At 34.1% G+C, this 23,502-nt stretch overlaps 1 long non-coding RNA gene across 1 annotated transcript; it reads left to right on the top strand.

The window, feature by feature from the left end:
- Positions 1-754: 754 nt before the first annotated feature.
- Positions 755-21,140, top strand: LOC149805000 (uncharacterized). The gene is made up of 4 exons (XR_016417377.1): positions 755-841; positions 15,447-15,513; positions 15,871-15,937; positions 16,913-21,140. It is a non-coding gene; the product is annotated as an uncharacterized LOC149805000 (long non-coding RNA).
- Positions 21,141-23,502: the final 2,362 nt, after the last annotated feature.

Genomic DNA, 23,502 nt, shown 5'->3' with positions numbered 1-23,502 from the left:
ATACCCATTGTAATTGTCTAATCAGTGTGATGGAACACAGCATACCCACTGTAATGGTCTGATCAGTGAGATCGAGCACAACATACCCATTTTAATGGTCTGATCAGTGAGATCGAACACAACATACTCATTTTAATGGTCTGATCAGTGAGATCGAACACAACATACCCATTTTAATGGTCTGATCAGTGAGATCGAACACAACATACCCATTTTAATGGTCTGATCAGTGAGATCGAACACAACATACTGCATGCACGTACCTAAAAGATTATCCCTTAGCTTGCCCGATATGAAACTATTGCTAATACACCCACTGAGCTGACCAATTTGGTTGGTTTCCAGAATCAAAGTTTCCGATGGTTTGATTGAGTTGCTTGCCAGGGGTCTATAAAGATGTCGATAAGTGGAGCTTGTCAGCTGGATCAGGTGTTGATTAGTAGATTTCACTGTCTCCGTAATAACGAAGGATTTACTCTTTGGAAGTCAAATAACAAACGATTTAGAAGCACTAGTCATTATGTTGTACCACTTTTCTAACTGTTTCTATATGAATAATGATACACCCACGTGCTGGTATTTCATATGTATAGGATTAATGCTGGTCTCCGACAAAACAACACGTCTTCTGAATACATGTAGGTCTAGGTATCCACACCTGGTAGATTTAAAAATGTATGGTGAACTATTATCGGTATACATACGGTTTACATGCTATAAATTAATTCTCAGACGAAAACTCCTCTTCACATCCTTATTAAAGGCACGTAAAGAGTGAATAAAACAGATTCGAGGAACCTGTGTATCCAACATAGATTTTTCTGTGTTCTAATATAAATAGGTAAGCCTCTTATGTTACTCCACTTAATTATACCATTTTCTCATTTTCGTTTTTCTTTTATGAAAGACGTCTGTTTAAACAATAGTGAAACTTATATGCGGATCTTTATCAATTTGTGAATTTAAACTTGCTTTTTGAGAATATGCGAGTATGGCGGAAACAGCATTCTTGAAAATATCTCAAGAAATATGTAATTGTGGATCAAGATTCTGAGCACGTGTTTCTTTCATTTCGTTTTTATCTTATATTCCCGCTTCTTAAGTACATAAATACACGAAACATATCGATATAGATGTTTATCATGCTTTGTAAAATAAACGATAAAGCATTCATCTATTTCGAATAAATTGGGCATTAAGATTTGAGTGTAGTGCGAATTCCTTTTATTCGAGGCGGTATCAGCTTTATTTTAATTTCTTGGTTGCTTCAAAAGAAAAATTTAAATAACATGACATAATTTATCTTTGTAATATATGCATGTCGGTCTGTCAAGTATAAGCACTGATAAAGATGAATTTTGTTATGAAGTTACGAAACTTGATCCGTGCAAAAAATAACAGAAATCATTGCACTATGGTACTTGAATGCACATGATTAAATGTATTAGATTTAAAGCTTACTGGCTTTTATAAAATTGGAGGTTGTCATTCTGTTGCAGAAAAATAAGCCCAAACAACAATACTGGCAATCTGGGGTGGGGGAACCACGCTAAGCAGTCTCGTTACAGTTTTAAAGATACACAACGTTACCGATATGAAATAACATTTACGGTGGATTCAATCTGATGTCTATCTACGTACTTAAATGTAATACAAATATAACACACACACACACACACACACACATATATATATATAGATAGATAGATAGATAGGTACATTACATACATGCATGTATGTATGCATACATACATACATACATACATACATACATACATACATCCATAGGGTTTATCATGTCAATACAACACAATTTTTATCCTTAATTTAACAAAATTTAACGAAACTCACAAAACAATATATCGTTGCCACTGTGTTTTATGCGGTTAATATATATATATATATATATATATATATATATATATATATATATATATATATATATATATATATATATATATATACACAGACACGCATCTTGACAGTGTAAAAGAAATGGTTCATAAAAGAGAGTGATCCGTTGTGGTGGTGGGGCATTTAACTATGTACTTGAGGCGTCACATTACTGAATTGGATTTGTTTGTTCTGATTTTTACATAAAAGTGACACACTACACTGCAAGGAAAACAATTCGGATAAAGCTAACAGTCGGATAAACAAATAATAATCAAATACTTGGCATTGTAGATACCTGCACATGTGTACAAGTATATTAGAGATTTATCTATTTATTGTCTCTGTTCTACGATGTATGCAATCAATCATGCAAACATATCAAGGATAAACAATCGAAAACTTAGCATGGATTTTAGAAAAGAATATATTAAATATCAATACCCTTGTTCACAAAGTTAAATGATCTCGGCACATACAGAATGGAATAAACGAAAAAGGTTTGAACTGCTTTATCATGATTTACTCGTGTAAACACGAAGGTCCGATAAAGTCGAGTTGACTGAATTCTTTGTTTTGATAAAATAAAAAAAGAGAAACCACCGTACAGTATTAAAACTTTTCCCAACGTTTAACCTTTGATAAGGAGAAGAATGTGTACCTATTTTTATTCGACGAATGTGTACCTATTTTATTCGATGAGCTTCCGGTTATTTTTAAGGATAATTGTGTACATAATACCCCCAATTTGTTTTTAAATCGTTATATAGTTCGCAAAACTCCCCGACGATTTTTAAGTAAGTTAAATTACAATATGGCATATTTTACGTGAAACTTGGAGAGTTTAGACGAAAAAAAAGTAGTTTTGTGATGTGGTTACTGTATCATGCACTTTCTACTTAACAAGATCTAATGTAAAGTTGAAATAATAATAATAATAATAATAATAATAATAATGACGAGGACGATGATGACGATGATGATGATGATGATATAATAATAATAATAATAATAATATAATCTGTATTCAACAAGGATAACATGGCATGAAAGACCCATGTGGTCCTCAATATTTGTGACAGGTTATGTTATTTATTTATTTTAAATGTCACTTACACACACTCATGTACTGACAAAGAGTTAAAATTAATTAATATATGTAACTATAGTGGTCAACATATACATATATTAGCAATCTACAATGCATATGTATACAAAAGGGGCTCAGCTGGCCGAGTGGCCTAAAGCGTTCCCCATTACCGATCACTGTCATCTCACCTCTCTCCCGGCGGGTTCGAGTATCGGGCTCGGGTCATGTGGGTATGTGAGAAGGGTGGTTTTGATCGGTGATTTCCCGAATTCTGCCTCCACCAGTTATACTGGTCTATCGTTTACTGAAAAATGGCGTTAAAAACAACAACAGCAGGTATACACATTTCAGCATGTCAGAAGTCATATATATATATATATATATATATATATATATATATATATATATATATATATATATATATATATATATATATATATATATATATATATTATTCTGGACACAATGATAAAGTTAAAGTTCTCTATTGGAAGGCTTTAATATGTCATTCCGGCTTGTCATAAAAGAATTTATATAAGGAGGTCTTAAACAAAGGAAGGGAATTTGAATTACGCATCCTCATGGGTAAATAGTTCCAGAAGGTAGGTGATGATACAGTGAATGAGCTCTTGAAAACTTTGGTTTTCGATAAGGGAATCTGGAGATTGTTGTTCTTGTTGATCGGAGATTACGCTCAGTATTTGATGATCTTAGTTCAATTAAAGAAGAAAGATAGATTAAAGACTTATATGGCACGATTCCTTAAAAACAATTATAAAATGGTGATACTTAAGTAATGGACTAAATATTCATTCTTTATATTATGAGGAGAAACACTCTGTTTCAGGTATTACTCTAGTTTTGTTTAAATTTTCTGAACATTTTTGCTCAAAAATAAGAACCAACAACAAACATAAACTGCGCAGAGACTATATTAAGAAATAGAATAAGCGGATGAAGCCGTACCTGAGAAAACCTTATGTCATCTTTTTTAACTGGAATTTAACAGGGATACAGTTTTAGCTTAACGTCGATCGTACGAAAATAAACAAATAAATCAAATACGGAATACGTAAGGTTATTAGTGTTAACTGAAAAGTTCATGGAAATTTATGTAAAAGTTAATATTATCCAGCACAATTTTATTTGAATGTCAAAAAAACTGTAAAAGATGAAAGATTGACCACCTGTCTGGATTGTTGTTGGTACTGTACGGATTTTTCCTCATGAATGCGGTTATACGAATAAATACCATGATGGATACATACTATGACTGACGTTGGGGGATCACGTGAATCCACCTCCCGACATTTGTGCGCGTGCACACACACACACACACACACACACACACACACACAGAGGCCCCTTGACAAGACAACCGCTGAAATAATCCCAAAAGTACAGTTTTTACATTACATTGTTAAACTTAATTTGTTTTCGAAGCCTTGCATATATTGTTTCATAAGTTTCACAATTTCTTTGCTAGTTTAAAATATTGCAAACAAGGGGATAACTAATAAAGAAATTTTCTTGAAAATAATGCTTCTTCTACACAGTTTCATTTAGATTTCTTTTCAGTTTGGACTTTTCCTAGCTAAGGAGAGAAATGAGAAGAAGAAGTAAAAATGTATTAATGTGTTTGTCAATGAGATTGAAGGCAAGGGAAACACTGCTAGGGTAGCTGGATAGTGCCAAGAATTTGTTTTAATATCTCGTTTAAACGAAATATTTTCTTGTTGAAACGAATAATAATATTGTTGAAAGAAAACAATATTTTATTTAAATAAATATTATCTTGTGTAAGCAAAATAATATATAGTTTAAACAGGATACTATGGGTTTAAAAAAAAATAAAATATTATATTGGTTTAGACAAAATCTTATCTTGTTTAAACGAAATAATATTTTCGATGATATATTAATGATTTATCGAAGATTTTTCGAGCTACATGTTTGTCTTATATGTCCTTGGTGCTAATTGTTACCCTGGTTTGGTCGGCGGATATTATCTGCAAGCAATTAAGTCACGACAAGACTAACCACTGAAAATCAGAGGAAACATTGGTACAGAAAATAGTCATGTAACTGCTTTGCAAGTATTTAGAGTTGGAGAGGAAGAAGATGTCAATGCAATGAATGAATAAAGTCCCAGCTGGAAATTTGTATCGTTCTCAATTTTGGACTTCATTGTTCGTGGAAATGAAAAGGACGGACTTTCGGAGTAAGTCTTTTGGTCAGCAGTATGCCACAATTCTGCTCAATGAAACTTGTGAAGGTGTTAAGTAGTTCAGGAATGCACTCATCTACTATGTAGTTAGTTCTCCAGATGGTTAGCCGCCTTACAGGTATACTGACAGCTAAGAAGAAATAGAGACCGACAAAGAAACAAAGACAGATAGATCGAATTAGCGTACATAAATATGTAGCTACGTGTGTACATGCACACATAAATTCTCAAATAAAACATCTAAGTATGTATGTATGTATGTATGCACGTATGTATGCATGCATGCATGCGTGTGTGTGTGTGTGTGTGTGTGTGTGTGTGTATTGTCTATTTTATTTAATTTATACTTGATTTAATTTAATTATCTGTAAGTTTTTTTTTAATTATTACATGTCAAAGTAATGTAATTTTGTTCACTCGAATTCGATATATTCCAGAAATTAGTTTGACCTGACTGTTCTGTCGAAAACACCTAAAAACATAACTTCGTATCCTTATGCTGACCTAGTTCCTGGCCTTGATTGAGAATCAAGTAAACAACTTCATTTTTTATTATTCATTCGTAATGTGGGATTGATAATAGTGAAATCGAGGCTGACTGGGACTACGTGACTTTGGACGTAAATAGCTTTTACGATGTACTAGAAATTCTGGTTTTACCGGAGGATTGACCCTCATCCGGGCATGTTTTGCACAGTATTCAGGTTTTATACCGATGTCTATACAGAATGTAGTCAGTCGGGCTTCTAAATACTTGACGTCAAGGTGTTCGTTTTGTTGTGGTCAATTTGATTTGAAATTTGATTTTATGAAATTATTTGGATTCTAAAAGATTAATTCTTTTCCCTGGAAATATTTGAGTGCTCATACAGCATTCTTGGAAAAAGACATTTCTTTAAATTTTATTCGAAAATGTAAACATCGGAATCTTTTCTTCTGTGGTATAACAAAGAAGTGTAGACATATCAGTCTTATAAAGGCTACATTATACGTCATCGCCTTCCATTTTGGATTTTTCGTCCGGACTCGAACTCCAATTTATTAGAACATTATATTTCTAGGACTAATAATATGTAATTCTTGGATTATTCTTGGATTATTTTTATATTTGATTCTTGAAACCGTAAGTTCTTTTTTCATTTTTGCATTGTCTTTCCAGGGAAATAAATTATTTAAATTTTACAAAGCTTATTGTCTTCACTTTTTCTTTGTTAATGTTTATTAGAGTCTAAACACGTAACATAAGAAGTTGGGGGGCTAGTCCGGGATATTTGAATTCCGGCTAAATATTTTAGAAATTTTAATTTTTTAAATTTGAATTAACCTATTGTTTGAAAAAAAGTTTTAAATTCCAAGTATTATTTTATAATTTTGAAATATTTTAGTGAAATCAACAGGGTTTTCATAATATCATCAAAAGTAGATAAAAAAAACTAAAAATATTGGAATCAGAGATAAGACAGGTTCAGTTTCAGATAGAAAAGATACAGATGGGAAGAGACTTGGAAGTAAGATGAATGCAATTTCAGAAAGAGGAAGATGAAAGACAAAAGCAGTTTCAGAAAGAGATGGAAGTAATGCAAATGCAAGTTGAGAAAGAGAAAGAACAAACGCAGCTACAAAAGGAAGAAAGAGAGAGACAGACAGACAGATGCAAAGAGAGAAGGATGAAAGGGAATTTAAAATTCGGTTTAAAGAATTAGAGCTTACAAACTGAAAACTCTCCACTACTTTTGATGTTTAAAGAAATATAATGTTAGTACCTCCTTTTCTGGAAGAAGTAGACAGATATTTTCCTTATTTTAAAAAAAATTGCTGCGATTCTGAAGTGACTGAGGGAGTAATAGACTATTATTGCAATGTGTACTCATTGGTAAAGTTCGTGATATTTACATTTCACTGTCACTAGAGCACATCACTGACTATCATAGTTAATGACGATATATTGATGGGTTATGAATTAGTCCCTGAGGCGTATCAGCAAAAATTCATAAAAAATTAAAAAGAAGCAGACCAGACCTATGTCGAATTTGCATGGGAAAAAGTACGACAGTTTGATAGGTAGTGCTCTTCTACAAAGGTTAATAAAGATTACGAAAGTCTCAGACAACTCATATTGTTTGAAGAGTTTAAGAACTGTGTCCATACTAACATTAGGATTTATCTTGACCACCATAAGATCGAAACCTTGGAAGATGCTCCTCGTGCTACTGACGAGTATTCTTAAGCTCATAAAGTTTCTTTTGTAAATACGACTTCAACTCAGCATCTTCTGGCAGAAACGTAGTTCAGCCTAATACAATCCCTTCTAAATCTCAAACTGGCACAACGTCTAAAAGTCAAGCTTCTGATATACTTGATCAAAGATCATTGTCTCTTCCTACGTGTACCTATTGCAAGAAGAAAGGACACGTTTTTTCTGATTGCCACAATTGAAAAGTAAGGCACCAGAATCAATACAGACCTATTCCAAATGATCTTATTTCTAAGAGGTCCGAGTCACGGCCATGTATTGAAAGCAATATATTTGTTGGGTCTAATAAACCCTAGTCTGATTTTACTATGGAGAAATATGAACCAGTCATTTCGAACGGTTCTATATCAGTCCTGGGTGATTCGGCTAATCCCATCCCTATTAAAATCTTAATGGACAATGGAGTTTCTCAGAGTCTTTTATTGTCAGGTACATTGCTTTTTACTGAGAGGTCTTCTTCTAATGTGAGTGTTCTTCTTCAGGGAGTAGAGTGCGGTTTTGTTAATGTTCCTCTCCATTGTGTAAAACAAATTGTCATCAGACTTAGTCTCAGGACCAGTGACAGTCGGATCAGTGCATTTTTGGTCCGTTGAGGGCATTAATTTATTACTAGGCAACGACCTAGCTGGAGAAAAGGTTGTGGTTAATCCACTTGTAACTGACAAGACTTACTTGGATCAGAAGGTCAATCCAATTGAAAAAGAATTCCCTGATTTATTCCCAGCTTGTGCAGTTACCAGAGCTATGGCAAAGACGGCTCTTGAGAATGCTGTTGATAAGGAAAGTATTCCTTTAGTTGATACGTGTATTGATCAGGCTTCTAATGAGATCACTTTCACTCCTTGTTTGGATCAATCAGAAGGTATTGATCACAGAGATCCTCGTTTAACTACTTATTCTCTTTATTCAGATCATGGTGATAAATGACAATCACTTGTCGTCGAACAGTAAAGATATCTTGAGATCTCCTGTTTGTTTCAAAGTGCCTATAGTGAAACTGAAGCCACTGAAGTTCCAGTATTTTATTTAGTTAAAAATGGAATTCTGATGAGAAAATGGAGACCTCCAGAGCTATCTGCTTGTGATGAGTGGTCAGTGAACTATCAAATTGTAGTTCCAAATCCTTACAGACAGGAAATACTTAGTCTGGCCCATGAAACTCATTTGGCTGGTCATTTAGGGATTAATAAGACTTATCGCAAGACTCACTTCTATTGACCAAAAATCAAAAGTGATATTTTTTAATACTGTAGATATTGTCATAATTTTCAAATGGTAGGAAAACCCAATCAGAAAATATATAAGGCTCATCTGCAACATATTCCTGCATTTGACGAATCATTTAGTGGAATTATGTTAGATTGTGTTGGTCCCTTACCTAAGACCAAGTCAGGTAACCAATACTTGTTTAACATTATGTGTGTGTCAACAAGATTTCCCTTGGCAATTCTTTTGAGGAATATTAAATCTAAAACAATAGTAAAAGCTTTGATAAAGTTTGTTACTCAAATTGGCCTTCCAAACATCTGTCCTATCTGATCAAGACTCAAATTGTATGACTGTAATTTTCCAGCAAGTTATATACGAATGAGACATCCAATAATTCAATTCTTCTGCGTTTTCACCCTGAGAGCCAAGGGGCATTAGAAAGATTTCATCAGACTTTGAAAAATATGATTCGATCATATTGGTTTGATACGGGTAAAGACTGGGATGAAGGCATTCATTTACTATTGTTTGCTGTTCGGGAATCACTTCAAGAATCTTTAGGTTTCAGTCCCTTTTAACTGGTTTTTGGACACACTGTGCGTGGACCATTGAAGTTGCTGAAAGAGAAACTTTTTTTCTGATGAAGATACTGAAATTTATCTTCTTGGTTATGTTTCCAATTTTATGTATAAGTTGTCAAAGTCTTGTGAGGTTGCAGGAGCAAATATGCATTCTACTCAATCAACAATGAAGTCAGTATATGATAAATGCTCGAAGGAAAGCAGTTTTCAGCCTGGTGATAGTCTTGGCCTCTTCAAGTCAAGTAGTATGGTCCCTACACAGTTGACAGGAAAGTAAACGATTTAAACTGCATCATAAATACTCATGGGAGGCGAACAAATCTACTTTGCTACATGAAACATGCTAAAGGAGTATATTGAAAGAGATAGCCAGGTTAAACATGCATTAATTTAGTTATACATGACCACGCAGTGAAGATTTAAGTGAAGGAATATCATTGGATTCCATTTATGTTGGAGTGGCAAATCTTTGAAATTCAGAAATTATGAAAGATCTGGACCAAAAACATTTACATTTTCAACAGAAAGAAAGAGATGAACTTACAGTTATTAATTTAATATGAGCACTTATTTCCATTTGTCCCTACAAGAACAAACGAAATTTTGCATGACGTTGAAATTTTAAATTCCAAACCTGTGAAACAACACCAGTGCATGACGAATCCTCTCAGACAGGAATACTTGAAACAGGAAATTCAGTATTTGCTGGATAATGATTTCATAGAGCGAAGTGAAAGTGACAGGAGTTCACCATGTATACTTGTTCCGAAATCAGATAAATCTTTTCGAATGTGCTCTGATTATAGGAAGGTGAACAGTGTGACAAAGACAGATTCATTTCCATTACAAATAATCGATGACTGTATTGATAAGATCGGAAATGCCAAGGACATTTTGGCATTATAGAGTGATTCCGTTTGGGATAAGAGGGTCGCCAAGTACTTTTCAACGTCTCATGAATTTGATCACCTCTGGTCTAGACAATTGTGATGCTTACATCGATGATGTTATCATCTACAACGACACATGGAATGAACATTTAGCAACGATTCGAAAATTCTTTGACACACTCTCTGATGCATGTTTGACAATTAATTTATCTAAAAGTGAGTTCAGTCGTGCTAGTGTAACATTTTTAGGACATATCATGGGACATAGAGAGGTTAAACCTGGAGATGCTAAGGTCAAGGCTATCTCTGAATTCCCTGTGCCTGTTAGTAAAAAGCAACTGATGCGATTTTTAGGTATGGCTGCGTATTAGCGGAAATGTTGTTCCAATTTTTCTATAATTACTGAACCCCTGACAAATTTATTGAGTAAGAAAAACAGGTTCCTTTGGACTGAAAAATGTCAAGTTAAAAGCCATACTTAAAAGCGCGCCAGTTCTAACAGCTCCAAATTTCAGCCGATCATTTTAAACTGTCTGCTGATGCAAGTGATGTTGGGGTTGGAGCAGTATTGATTCAAGAAGATGAAAATGATATTGATCCTCCAGTGTGCTATTTTTCTAATAAGCACCGAAGAAATTATTCAACAATCGGGGAGGAATGGTTGGCTTTAATATTGGCAAGAGAACATTTTGAAATTTACATTAGTTTAGCTCCTTCTTCGATTGTTGTGTTTAGCGACCACAACACCCTTACTTTCGTCGGCAAGATAAAAAATAAAAATAAAGACTACTAAGGTAGAGTTTGTTGTTACATGAATATGATATTGTCATCAGGAACATCAAGGGAAGAGATAATTTAATAGCAGATGCACTTTCCCCGTGTATACAAATGTATTATTTCACGAACATGTATAATTCATAAGAGTTCTTCTTACGCATTTTTTAACCTCATGTATAATTATTATATGGCAAAAAGAAAGCTGTATCATATAAATCTTTCTTTTTCTTTGGGGGGGGGGAAGTGTTACGTATATTTGATTTAATTGATATTTGATTTAATATAATTGTCTGTAAGTTTTAAATTTTCTTTTTTAGCGTGTTAAAGTAATGTAATTTTGTTTACTGGAATTTTATATTTTCCAAAAATTAGTTTGACCTGACTGTTCTGTCGAAAACACCTAAAAAAAAGATCTTTGTATCCTTATGCTGACCTAGTTCCTGACCTTGATTGTGAATCAAGTAGACAACTTCCTTTTTTATTGTTATTCATTTGTAGTGTGGTGATTCGGCTAATCCAATCCCTACTAAAATTTTAAGGGACACAGGAGCTTCTCGTAGTCTTTTTTTGTCATGTACTTTGCCTTTTTCTGAGAAGTCTTCTTCTAATGAGAGTGTTCTTATTCAGGGAGTATAGTATAACAAAGAACTGTAGACACAGTATACGTCATCGCCTTCCCTTTCGGATTTTTCGTCGGGACTCGAACTCAGATTCATCAGAACATAATATTACTAGGACTAATAATTTTTAATTCTTGGATTATTGTTGATTTATTTATGGATTTGATTCTTAAAACCTAAGTTGGGTTTTTTTTTCTTCTTCATTTTAACAATGTCTTTACAGGGAAATAAATTATTTCAATTTTACAAAGCTTGTTGTTTTCACTTTTTCTTTGTTACTGTTTATTAGAGCCTAAACACGTAACATAAGAGTATGTATGTATGTATGTATGTATGTATGTATGTATGTATGTATGTATGTATGTATGTATGTGTGTATCTATTTTTGTGGCTTCGTTTGTCTGTATTTCTGCTTAATTCTCTATATTTGGCTAGCTAGCTAGCCGTCTAGTGAATTTTTAGTAGGTGAGTGCATTCGTGAACAGCCGAATACCCTGACAAGTTTCAGGAAACAGATTTGTAGCAAACTTATGTACATAAAACTTTCACTAAAACGTACACCCTCTCTAATTATTGAAAAAGGAAAACTAACGGGAACCCTCCCTAACACGAAATACTACGCTTTATCTGATAGGTTATTATAAATAAGTGGATGTAAAACTGGAGATTCGTTTTTAGTCACATTGGACTTTTGTGGTGATACTGATGTCTTATGAGACGCCGTGCAGTACCGAAAGAATAAATAATATATCAGTAATCTTACAGTCTATTAGGTATTATATAACCATGATGAAGACATTTGCGATGTGTCCTTCTATAGCCTTTCAGACTGATGAAACAATTAATTTGGTTCTTAAAGGGAACCGGTCCAGTCAAGATGTCAGAATAATTCCGGACTCGATAAAAAAATTAAAAAAAACTCTGTTGAGAGTTCTCTTTCTTGTAATGACGCCATAGATGAAAACTAGACAGCCATGAATTTCTTCATAAGTATATTCCAATTGACGACAAAGTGTAACAATACCCCGTTGTTTTCAGACATATTAAAAATAACTTTTTTTATTTTATCAAAGATGAAACTATTCTCCTAAATTATAAATACTTGTATAGCAGTCACGTGGCTATTTGCTCTACCTACGTCTCTCCTGTCTGTAATGTCCAAGCTTGCCTTGATATAACTGCTAGCAGAAAATATCCACATATTTAAGTGTAGCTGCTACTACCAAGACTTTAACTAGTACTTATGTTCCATACATTATGGTTCATCTTCTTCAAAAACAGCAAAATAAATCATCCTGATTAATAACATTGCCTTTCACTTTTCAAATCTATGCTCGTTTAAATGTAATTCTTGAATCGTTCTTGACATCACATTACGTTTTGCTTGAGTGATAATTCAGTTTTTTATTTTCAAGACAAATTCACTTTTTTTATAATGATTTTGTTATTTTTTCAAGTAAACTGTTTTACTATTTATTAAAGTAATATTCTATTCAATTGAAACTTCAAGATGAAATTTACTCCTTTATAATTGAAAAATGGCCATTTTTGTGGTTTTTTTTGTCATTTCCTCCATGATAATATCAGTTGGATTAAAAAATATCCACACAATTATTTAATCTTTTGTCGATTGGATTTTGACCTTTCATTTGGTTAATGGTCTTATTTTTAATGCATTTATATAATATTTTCATTTATTTATTTGACTTGAAGTGTTTTACGTTATTTTGATCTAAAATCCCTGTTCCATATGCAAACTTTAAAATTTTAGGTCGTGAATTACTTCGTTTATTTGTACCTGTTCATGATCTTTAAAGCAATACACTGGTAAAATACTGAACGTATTTCCTCGACAATATTTATGTTCTTTGTGAAATTTATCATTATCTGCTCGCAGATATGGAATAACATGGGTGGAAATAATGGAAACATTATTGCTAACTAAACTAATATACCATGGGTACTTTTTAAGTGGCATTGATTCACGCTTCAAGATGTCACAATATCTGTCTTGGAAAGTTTTATTTTGAGATAGTTTTGTGATGCTTTGAACAACCAGTTGTATATGCTTCATTTATTTTAGCAGCATCGTATTTTCGCTGGGCTCCCATTTATATATGATTTTGCTAACATCTTTTATCATCGTTTTTTAAAAAATTTCTTTTCTTTAATTTTGTTAAACTTTAAACATCTTCTTTTGTCGTTTATATATAACTCATTCGCGTAAGATGTCGCAGTGCTAGACATCATTATAAACTGCCACACTGCAGACATAGCAGCGATATGACTGAAAAATTGATAAAACTACGTTAAAAATTCCAAATACACACACACACACACATTGTTTTAGTAAAATATTTCTCCATTCTCGTCTTCCAATATTATATTAAATCTTTTTATAACAGACGCTTCGTCAGTAAATGGAATAATCGTCGAATAATTTCTTGACCTTTCGGTTGGAAAATTCTTTCCTTCGGTCGAGCTGTATTTTTAATAGGTTTTACTCATTGAAGAACAGCATTATGAATGGCGTCTCCCGAATTTGTTTTATCTTTTTAGCACAAGTGTATCTTGAGAAGACATCGATTACTATCGGGATATATTTATATCTATTATTATTTGTTTGCTAAGGTTGCTCAAACAATGAAAGAAAAGGAATCTTACTGGATAAGCCGCCTTAGAACACTGAAACCATGCGGTTTAAACCAAGAAAACTAGAAAAAGACAACCACGCACAAACATAATTATATTTTGCAGTCGACACAGTTTCTTTTAAATAATTCTCTAAATTTGCTTAATAGCCTATGACTACTATAAAAATGAAATATCCGGGATGTAACTTGCGCTTACATAAATTTGCATAAAACAACAGATATCGTTTTGACTCATCAATTTCTAGGTCAATGCAAATATTTTCCAGCATCAGCAACAAGCTGAAACAAACTAGTTGAAACGTAAAAAAGCTAAAGGTTTAATTCCTGTAGAAAGAGTCATGTAAAGTTTCACAAACATAACCGTTTTGTCTTTCTGTTTTATGTGTATGTCTTGTCTATGTTTTGTATTTGCCTTTGAAAAAGATTCATTAAAGAGTCGAAAACACTCAGGCTAGTTAGATATTAGTTTCGCACTGTTCGTTGTCAGTTTACTGCATATATATATATATATATATATATATATATATATATATATATATATATATATATATATATATATATATATATATATATATATGTGTGTGTGTGTGTGTGTGTGTGTGTGTGTGTTTAAGTACTGTTCTTTATACATTTATTTTAAATTATAATACATTTATTTTAAATTATAATCGTATTTTAAATCAGCTTCATTGTAGTTAAGTCTATGATCTGTGAAGAACTAATGTATACAATTTTCGACTTTTATTGTACATCTATGTCGACTATATCTAAAATAAACCCTTGTTGTTGTTTTTTTCAGGTTCAGATTGTGCAAAAATATGGTTTGAGTTTCATCGAAAACTAATATAAATTAATTCAATCATATTATTAGTTTGTGTTCGTATATAAAGACATATTATTTCGTAATTTGAAAATAACGGAGAATTGCATTTGAATTTGAATGAAGATGGCATTTAAATTTATAAGTCTATTGGTGACAGTAAAATATAAAAATTATATTTGAAATTGGAATCCGAAATTCAGTTTAAATTTGATAGAAATATATTTTTCAGTCTTTTCATCAGTCTTCATACTACAGCTTCGTGATATTCAAACTTTCCCATATCTATCTGTAATGACTCGAAAAAAACACTTTAAAAATATACTACACATTTTTAAGGAAACTCAGTATTTGAAACTTCTTTAATAAAATCATTGATAGAAAAAGCAACATTTTGAACATCCATACGATATTTTTGTTTCTTTCCGTAGGCTGCAAAAACGAAGCAGCTGCCGCAGTAGTTACATATTCTTTTGCTGGCCTCCTGTTATGACCTCGGTATGAATTGGCATATATTTCATATTCATTTACTGTACTTGTGTAATTTTTTAATTTTGCCAAAGCGCCTCTACAGGCTCTAGTCTGTCATCCCGTAGGGGCTGAGTGTAGGGTGTCGCTTTAAAAAAACAAACAACTGAAAATGATGTATTAATAGGTTTAAAATTGTAATTTGTATAGGTAATAAAACAGTGCGGTTATTTACGATGGCTTTCAGATCTTGTTCACTTCAGTTTTCCATTTGTTTTATTAACCATGTCTTGCAGAAACCTTACTCTTATTAAAAGTAATAGCTTGTTTTAATCCAGACGATCATTTCAGTAGCGATTGGTGATATTATAAGTCTTCTATTTTCAGCTTCACTGCCGAGGTGTTCCATTAATAATGAACAGTTTCACTTTACATTTGGTGGTGGTGTTACTAGGTAATATTACATTATTCTCTCTCTCTCCCTCTCTCTCTCTCTCTCTCTCTCTTGAAAACCGCCTAAAAGTTAAATAATGAGTCAATTGTCTTCTTCAGCAGTGAGAAATAACAATACAATTTCAGATAACTATTGGAGCCCCGAGTGGTCTAAAACGCTCTCCGTTACGGATCACTGCCATCTCACCTCTGTCTGCGTGGGTTCGATTCTAAGATTCGGCCAATGTGGATATGTGAGAAAGCTTGCCAGTAACTTCTCGTGGGTCGGTGGTTCTTCCCGGGGTTTTCCTGGGTTCTTCCTCCACCATTAATACTGGCCGCCATGCATAGCCTATCGTGTGCTGAAAAATGGCGTTAAACCCCACAACAACAACATCAGATGACTATTGATCAGTCTTTGAATAATGTTAAGTTTCCAGAGAGAACAATCCCCATCACTTGCAAGTTTTCTTCTCGCATTTAAGTCATCTAACCTGACCTTTATCAATCCATCCATAACTTCAAGTAGACAGATAGACATGTACTCACGGATTTGATTTATAAGATGATGTTTGTAGTATATGTAGCATATTTGTTGCTTAGGTTGTGGTGGTGCCGGTGTCATCATGATTCTTCTCTTGACCATCTATTACTCTAACAGAGTTCATTACGTCACGGCAGCCAGCTTATTTCGCCTATTTTAAAATCTAATGATGGTGGTGGTGGTGTTACTAGGTAATATTTCATTATTCTCTATGCATGCCGGCCTAGAGTTCAGGACGTCATGGCAGCCAGCTTATTTCGGCTATTTTAAAATCTACATTTCAGGTGATGGTGGTGTTACTAGGTAATATTTCATTATTTTCTATGCATGGCGGCCTGGAGTTCAGGACGTCATGGCAGACAGTTTATTTCGGCTTTTTTAAAATCTACATTTAAAATACGGGTCTCCTGACTGAACGCCATTCTGATGTATCTATTTCATTTTATATTTTAGCTGCTGGGCGGACTGGTGGTGAAACCACAACTGTAACTGAAGAAATTTCTACCCCCTCGACTCAAATGCAGTCAACAAGCACCCTAGTGCGTTTGACGTCAACTACCGCCATCGCTCCATCGCCGACTACTACCGCTCCCATTCCATCGCCGAGCACCGCCGCACCCAATCCATCGGCAGCTACTACCGCCCCGATTCCGTCGCTGACAACTACTATCCCTGCTCCATCGCCGACATCCGCGCCCGCTCCTCAATTGCCGACAACTCTCTCCCCCGATACATCGCCAACTAACATCGCTTCATCTCCATCGACGATTGCTACGGCTCTCACTGTGACACCAACTGCCACTATAACAAACGATAATCAAAAGAACGAGGCCTCTGGTCCGTCCCACGTGTATTTCGTGACATTTGTCGCTCCACTTATGTATCTTTGTTTGATATAGTGTGAGAAGATTGTCTCCAAAGTCTGAGTTAACAGAACAATCGAAAAGGTGCGTCCAGCTTCTTGATTCGTAACATGCCTTTATGAAATCAGCAGTGTCCCTTCAATTGTTATAATTTAGCAAAGGTTATTGATGCATAATTTTGACAAGAAAATCATCGATTAGAACAAAAGTTTAAATAATGGAATTTTTGAATATGTTTATAAAGTAGTCGAAAAACACTTTTTCAAACAAGGAAGACTTTTTAAGTCCACCTTGAACTGAGAAATTGTTTTATGTTTAATTATTTATACTCAATGGATAACTGTATAATTATGTACGTGTTATTATTATTATTGAATTTGAAACAGTCATTTCATCAAATTTACATGGGTACAATTATTCTACCACCTTTAAGATCCTTTATTATATCTGACATACCTTTAGTACAATCTGCTTGGTTATATCACCTATTTCTGATCTTGCTAAACTGTTATATAATCTTCACTTTGACAAGCGAGTTAAATACGTTTACCCATGCGACAGAGAAATCTAGCGGATTTGCTTATATTTCTTTCCTTTTCGAAGTCTGATTGTCTTAGACCGGTTGTATCAATCGTGCTGTCCTCGCGCTAGAAACTGCTTTTCAAGCGAAGAGACCCCTTTTTATTTTATGCTGTGTCTGACAGAGTTGTTGTAAAATCAAAGAACAGCATTAGATATACAACAAAAAGAACTTCACTTATAAAACATCTTGAGGTCTCTCCAACTTTGATAACACACCATACTAAACATTTTAAGAAACAGACGGACAGGCAAACACACACACACACACACACACACACACGCACACACACATACATACAATGAGCTCATAAATGAAAGAGTATCACATAACTCAAAACTGTTCATGCCATCCGTGCTAATCACATGTATAAATGTTTGATTTTTCGCCGTTGGGGCGTAACACATCATCAACTTTTTAGCACGTTATGGCAGAGGGGTTGAGGAGCACAAATATCAAGTGGAGTGATATCTCGTTATGGCAGAGGGGTTGAGGAGCACAAATATCAAGTGGAGTGATATCTCGTTACATCAAGATTGTGAATTAAATTTAGAATATTTCGAGTTTAAAGAGAGACAGACGAGGACAAGGACAAGGGAGGTCGTAAAAACACTCAGAATTTCAGGATTGGTGTCTTATATCTACAATTTTTTTAAGAACAAGCATCCAGGTGATTAGTGTGACCTGACCATACATTCCACCTCGCCCATGCAACCCATGTGGATGCACCTGGGCCAAATGGGCAATGAATTTTTACGGACACCAGTTAGGACAAGCTAGCTGAGTACCTTAACGAAAACAAAAATGCATTGAAAACAAACTTGCCCAAGTTAACTTCTATAAATATCAGAAAAACTCAAGCGTGAGAAACTTATTATGCTAGAAGCAAACAGAAAACACTGTTCCAGACATGCAGGCTATAAACATCACTGGTTTCAAAAATCCAAAGTTTGTCAAGAGCTACCGCAAGCCAGGCAACAACCAGAAATGTGTTATGTTAAACCTACTTCTTCAAACTTTGTCAAACACTCCCAGTCCGCCCCAGTTGAATCAAACATTGTAATACAATTGCCAATGAAATCTATTGCATATACCAACCAGGGTGGTTCTTTTATCAGTCCACACGCTATACAAAACGATTTCCGTGCAGCATAGCATTGCACTAGTAATAGCAACACTTGCCATATTTGCAGGACAAAAGATATAAATTTCCAAGATAATCATGAATTAGACATCTCCTCACAGTCACTGTATACTTCAATAGAGCTATGTACTCAACATATGACTTTTCAAAATTAGAATTGCTGAAAGTGAAAAGTTATCAGTATAAAATATATTAATTACGTGTTGTTATTTTCATATGACATCCATCGATTATATGTGTAAATGCACGAATAATATAAAATGTTTTCATGTTTCTATTTTCTCATGCGTAGTACCTGTGTACTTAAGGTCGACAGGTCACCCCACTGCCCTCATTAACATGTTCGTATTAATGAGCATTTATCACAAACAATAGCACGTGGTTCGTGACGCACTTGGTGCAATATGTACAAACACGCAACGTGTTCTATATTCAGAGCATGTTCAAGAACGTTTCAACGTTTTCAGATGTGATCATTTTTATTAATATCAGTATCTTGTTACCAATGAAAATGTTGACATTTGGTTAAACTTTCGTTGTGAATTTTTCTATAGTTCGCACTTCACTCTCTGCTGTCGAAATGTTGTTACTGCAAAAAGATATCAACAAATTTAAGTCGTATTATAAATCAATTGCTTGATTTTGCTTGATACAATGATGTATAACCCCATGAAAAGTTACATTTACATCGGACTGTGACCTAGGTCAAAAATGTTTTACTGGGAATGACAGCTCTCTGTGTCAACCTCATCAAAGTTAATAAGTATCTCATTTTTAATGTTGATATTTGCTTGTTGCATTGTTTTTACTATTTTCCCTTTGATCAATAGGAAAATAATTTAATTGCATCCCGAAGCTTAGTATCTTAATTAAAACTAATATTTCTTTTATTATTTCCGAAGTGTTCTACCTATTTTTCTTTGAAACCTTAGACAGGAAGGCTTTTTGTAAGTTAACTCTTTACGGTTTCGTATTTTGCATAAGTTTAGAGTTTTCACAACAACAAAAAAGAATTTCCCCTGTTTTCCTCATTGATTATACTGGCTATTTATAAAAGACTGTGTATATGTTTGTTATTGTTCAAAGAACGTTTCCTTTTATGTTAGTGTATGATTGACGTGGTCATGTTTACTTCCTGGATACTTTTTATTACATTTTCTATATTTGGTAATTCATTAATTTCACTTTCAGAGGCTGGTATTGTCTAGTCTGGCAAAATTCGTTTCCCGATTGTTATTTATGTTTAATTTAATTGTTTGTTTGTTAGTTTAAATTTGTATTTCATTACATGCTATTGTAATGTAGCATTGCATGCTGGACTTGACCTTGTCCAACACTGAGTAATTTTCTGCTTGACCTGATTGACTTTTGTTATTTTATTTATTTCATTTTTATGTGAACAACTAATACTTAGATAAATTATTCTCTCTGTGTATGGGCTTAATATCAGGATCATTATTAATAGAAGTAAATATGTTGATTTGGGTCAGGGTTTTGGACTTTCCTATGTGAATTTTACAGGTTATGGTTTTAATTTTGTAAACGTCAGGATCATTCTAGAAGGTTATCTTCCATTAGGTAATGTGTTTTTTTTTCTTCTTAGAAAATGCTGATTGTGACCTGAGGTCAAGCAGAGAACTACATATTCTTGTGATTGTGAGGACTTGGTCATACGTGCTTTAACATCTAGCACTTTTAAGTTGCATTATGCTATGCCCAGTTGGGCTGAATTTTATTTTCTTCAAGTAATTGAATTCAAGTAATTATTTTCTCTGGAAATACAAAAGTGCTCTGATAAAACTCTTGGATAGAGACAATCACTGGAATGCATAGTATATTCAAACCTGGAATTATATTTCTGTGATTCAACAAAAGAGTGTTGACACACCAACAATTGAATAGCTACCACAGACACGTCATCGACTTTAGTTTTTGGGATTTTTCTGGACTTTTACTGAATTTTTTCAGGATTTTAAACTACTAGGACTTGTGTCTGTAATTCTTGGATTATTTTTGGATTTAATTCGCAAAAGTTGTTTCTTATCATGTTCACTTTCTATTCAAGGGAAATAAATTATATGTTAAATTTTACAAGCTTGATGTCTTTCACTCTTTTTTGTTACTTATTTGAAGAGCACAGACTCGTAACACTAGTTTAATAACTCCTAATGTATTGTGTGCTACAGACTAGTTAGGCTGATTTTTTTTAGCACAAGGAAACAATCATTTTAAGTAGATGTGTGCTTAGTACAATCTCAACAAATACAATATCCAACGAAATTTCAACCACAATACATGAAAGTGACATAAAGGTATACCAACATCCTCTCCACTGTGCATGTAAACAAATTTCATCTTACACCCACCATTCGCTCAGAAGTTCATAATATATGTTCGTCTGTCTTTTCTATAATGGAAGACCCTCATAATAACTCATCTTTACTTAATACAATACAGGGAATTCACAACTTTTCCAGTTCATATAGTTCATGAACTGCAGTTTTGGCAAATCATCGAAAATTGCAACCAGTAATATTCGTACTTACATTAACCGGATTTCATGTCATGAAAACAAAGCAATAGCCACGCAATCATTTAAAATATCGAAATTTTGTCGAGTATAACACTAATCCTGCCGACAAGAAAAACAAGACCACGATCTGTTTCTCGCATAATGTGCGGGAATAATATATTATACATTGATCGATCTAAGCAAGATTTCGTACAAATAGTTTAGATTCTGATCTGCTGATTGATTATCAAATGATTTGGTTGGATATTTTAAAAGATAAATTTGGTGCCTGTAATACCCAGCCCTTTTAAACTTGTTCCGAAATAAAGCACATGTAATACCCAGTCACATTTGGTTTGTACTGAAAACGAACGCATGTAATACGCCAGCCCCATTAACCTTGTACCGAAAACAAATACATGTAATACCCAGTCCCATAAGCCTTGTAGCGAAAACAAATACATGTAATACCCAGTCCCATAAGCCTTGTAGCGAAAACAAATACATGTAATACCCAGTCCCATAAGCCTTGTAGCGAAAACAAATACATGTAATACCCAGTCCCATAAGCCTTGTAGCGAAAACAAATACATGTAATACCCAGTCCCATAAGCCTTGAGGAGAATGTAATACCCACCCCCATTAAGCTTGTACCGAAAACAAATGCATGTAATACCCATTCTCTTAAGTATACAAAGCTAAGATATTCATTATTGTATCACTTCTTCCATCAAAGTATGTTTCTATCAGTCTAAAAGTACAAACACTTCCAACTTCTTTGAACATTACACGTATGAGCGTGATACCACACATATACATTGGAGCAAATAATAAGCAGTACACGTATTAGCGTGATACCACACAGATACCCCAAAGCAAATCATGAACATTACACGTATTAGCATGATACCACAAAGATATTCCAGAGCAAATAATGAACATTACATGCATTTGCGTAATACCACAAACTTACTCCAGAACAAATCATGGACATTACATGGATTACTCTCGTACCACACATATGCTCCAAAAGCGAACCATGAACATTACACGTATTAGCGTGATAACACGCAGATACACGAGAGCAAATCATGAACAATACATGGACTAGCGTAATATCACACAGATACTCCAAAGCAAATCATGGAAATTACACGTATTATCGCGAAACCACACAGATACATTGGAGTAAACCATGAACATTATACGGATTAGCATGATACCATACAGGTACTTCCGATCAAATTATGATCATTACACGGATTAGCGTGATACCACACAGGTATTCCAAGCATATCATGAACATTACACGTATTAGCGTGATCGAACACAGATACACCAGAGCAAATCATGATCATTACACGGATTGTCGTGACACCACACAGAGCAAATCATGTACATTATACGGATTAGCGAGATAACACACGGATACACTAGAGAAAATCATGAACATTACATGGTTAAGCGTGATATAATACAGATACACCAGAGCGTGGTACCACACAGATAATCCAGAGCAAATAATGAACATTACATGAACTAGCGTGTTACCACACATATAATTCAGAGCAGATTTACACGTATTAGTGTGATACCACACAGATACACTAGAGCAAATCATGAACATTACGCGTATTAGCCTGATACCACACATAGCAAATCATGAACATTACATGGTTAAGCGTGATAAAATACAGATACACCAGAGCGTGATATCAAAATATAATCCAGAGGAAATCATGAACATTACATGAATTAGCGTGTTACCACACAGATATAACAGAACAAATCATGAGCATCACACGGATTAGCGTGATGCCACACATGTACACGTGAGCAAATCATGAACATTACACGGATTAGCTTGATACCACACAAAATACATCAGAGCAAATCATGAACGTTACACGTGTTAACGCGATACCACACAGAAACACAAGAGCA

Source organism: Sinohyriopsis cumingii, chromosome 2 (assembly GCF_028554795.1).
Source record: "Sinohyriopsis cumingii isolate HCF-2022 chromosome 2, ASM2855479v2, whole genome shotgun sequence".
NCBI classification, from domain to species: domain Eukaryota; kingdom Metazoa; phylum Mollusca; class Bivalvia; order Unionida; family Unionidae; genus Sinohyriopsis; species Sinohyriopsis cumingii.
Note: the sequence above shows the minus strand (reverse complement) of the source record. Positions and strands in the feature narration are given on the sequence as shown.